General features: G+C 42.3%; 1 pseudogene; it reads left to right on the forward strand.

Moving 5' to 3' along the window:
- The first annotated feature begins 1,190 nt into the window (after nt 1-1,190).
- On the forward strand, nt 1,191-2,283 carry LOC102480111 (hsc70-interacting protein pseudogene; annotated as a pseudogene).
- The last annotated feature ends 200 nt before the right edge of the window (nt 2,284-2,483 follow it).

Here is a 2,483-nt window from a genome sequence, read left to right on the forward strand (position 1 = left end):
TATGATCTAGTCTGCTTTTAATACTTTCAAGGGAAATTTTGACTTCTTGTATTATAGCCTTCATCTCTAACAGTTCCATCTGATTCTTTTATAAAGTGTGAAATTCCTCTTTTAGATCTTGCATGAATTTCCTCACCTCCTGGAACTTTTCAACTCCTTTCTCCTTCCTCTTCAGCAGTTTCTTGTCTCTCTTCTCTTCCATCTCTGTTAGCTTTGCCATTATGAATGTTCTGAATTCTTTATCAGACATTTCCATGATTTCCATTGAACTGTGTGTGGATGAAGGGGAGTTATCCTTTTCCCTTGGAGGAGAGGTATTTTTCCTGCTTCCCCATATTTCTTGTGGTCCTGCAGTGATTTCTAGTCATCTGGTGGATGGTCAGATTCTTCCCAAACTTGGAAGTTCAATCACGCGAGTTTTGTATGCTGGAGGCCGAATTATCAGTGGGACATCTTCCTTTCTCCCCAAATGGCTAGATCGCAGGAGCCATGGAGCTGTCTGTGGAGCTGTCTCTTGCAGAAGGCCTGTTCTGTTCCCTTCCACCTCTCCATGCGAGTTTTGTATACTGGAGGCCAAATTATCAGTGGGACCTCTTCATTTCTCCATTTCCCCCAAAATGGCTAGATTGCAGGAGCCATGGAGTTGTCTCTTGCAGAAGACCTGTTCTGTTCCCATCATATAATGTTTTTGTTTTACAAAAAAGCTCTTTAAAAGTTTGTTAACAGCAGTTACAGATTTCTTCTGGAAGATATATAAATGTGAAAAGAACATCACTCTGATTTGTACAAGAAAAATGTTAATAAAATGGAAATTAACAATTTTTCTTGAACCTATCAGAGAACCAGGGTCAAAGGGAAAAATTAATCTGATTCTGGAGAGATAAAGCTGCAGAGAACAGTACTGGATTATTATTGTCTACACAGTATAAATGCCACTGAACAATAAGCTGTAAGAAGGTTAAACTAAAAATACTTAGCTAACTGTTAAAGGTTGATTTTAGATTAGCATAAACCCCAGTGCTGATTTTTAAGCATAAGTGGGTTTCCACTATTTTTAAGACCTTTCCTCCAGAAATCCTATGAAGAATACTGAGGAAGATTGTACATGGTCACGCTGAGCCAGCACCTCGGCCTGATGTTGCGCTCCAGCCTCCTCAGCTGCATTCCCTTCCTCTCGCCGCTTCCCAGCCATGGACCCCCACAAAGTGAGCGAGCTCCTGGCCTTTGTGAAAATGTGTAAGCAGGATCCAAGCGTTCTGCACACCAAGGAGATGCGTTTCCTGAGAGAGTGGGTGGAGAGCATTGGGGGTAAAGTACCACCAGCTACTCAGAAAGCTAAATCTGAAGAGCATATCAAGGAAGAAAAAACAGATAGTAAGAAGGCGGAGGAAAACATAAAGACAGAGAAACCATCAAGTGAGGAAAGTGATCTAGAAATTGACAATGAAGGTGTGATTGAACCAGACACTGATGCCCCTCAAGAAATGAGAGATGAAAATGTAGAGATAACTGAGGAGATGATGGATCAGGCAAGTGATAAGAAAGTAGCTGCCATCGAAGCCCTAAATGATGGTGAACTACAGAAAGCCATTGACTTGTTTACAGAGGCTATCAAGCTGAACCCACGCTTGGCTATTTTATATACCAAGAGAGCCAGTGTCTTCATCAAATTACAGAAGCCAAATGCTGCCATTCGAGACTGTAATAGAGTCATTGAAATAAATCCTGATTCAGCTCAACCTTACAAGTGGCAAGGAAAAGCTCACAGACTTCTGGGCCATTGGGAAGAAGCAGCACATGATCTTGCCCTTGCTTGTAAACTGGATTATGATGAAGATGCTAGTGCCATGTTGAAAGAAGTTCAACCAAGGGCCCAGAAAATTGCAGGACATAGGAGAAAGTATGAGCAACAACGTGAACAGCGAGAGATCAAAGAAAGAATAGAAAGAGTTAAGAAGGCTCAAGAAGGGCATGAGAGAGCCCAGAGGGAGGAAGAAGCCAGAGGACAATCAGGAGCTCAGTATGGCTCTTTTCCAGGTGGCTTTCCTGGGGGAATGCCTGGTAGTTTTCCAGGAGGAATGCCTGGAATGGGAGGGGGTATGCCTGGAATGGCAGGAATTTCTTAGTGATCCAGAGATTCTTGCAGCCATGCAGGATCCTGAAGTTATGGTGGCCTTCCAGGATGTGGCCCAGAACTCCGCAAATATGTCAAAATATCAGAGCAACCCATAGGTTATAAATCTCATCAGTAAATTGTCAGACAAGTTTGGAGGTCAAGCATAATGTCCTTTTGACAAAGTAAAACCCTTGCTGAAAGATAAGCAACCTAGGTCACCTAATGGATGTTGAAATAATACAAACCAGTGTACCTCTGACCTTCTCATCAAGAAAGCTGGGGTGCTTTGAAGATAATCCCTACCCCTAATGTAGCTGAAGCATTTTACAGTGGTTTGCCGTTCGGGTATTCATTCAGATAATGTTTT

The sequence above is a fragment of the Tupaia chinensis genome, unplaced genomic scaffold (genome assembly GCF_000334495.1).
Source record: "Tupaia chinensis unplaced genomic scaffold, TupChi_1.0 Scaffold143675_1, whole genome shotgun sequence".
In the NCBI taxonomy this organism is placed as follows: Eukaryota; Metazoa; Chordata; class Mammalia; order Scandentia; family Tupaiidae; genus Tupaia; species Tupaia belangeri.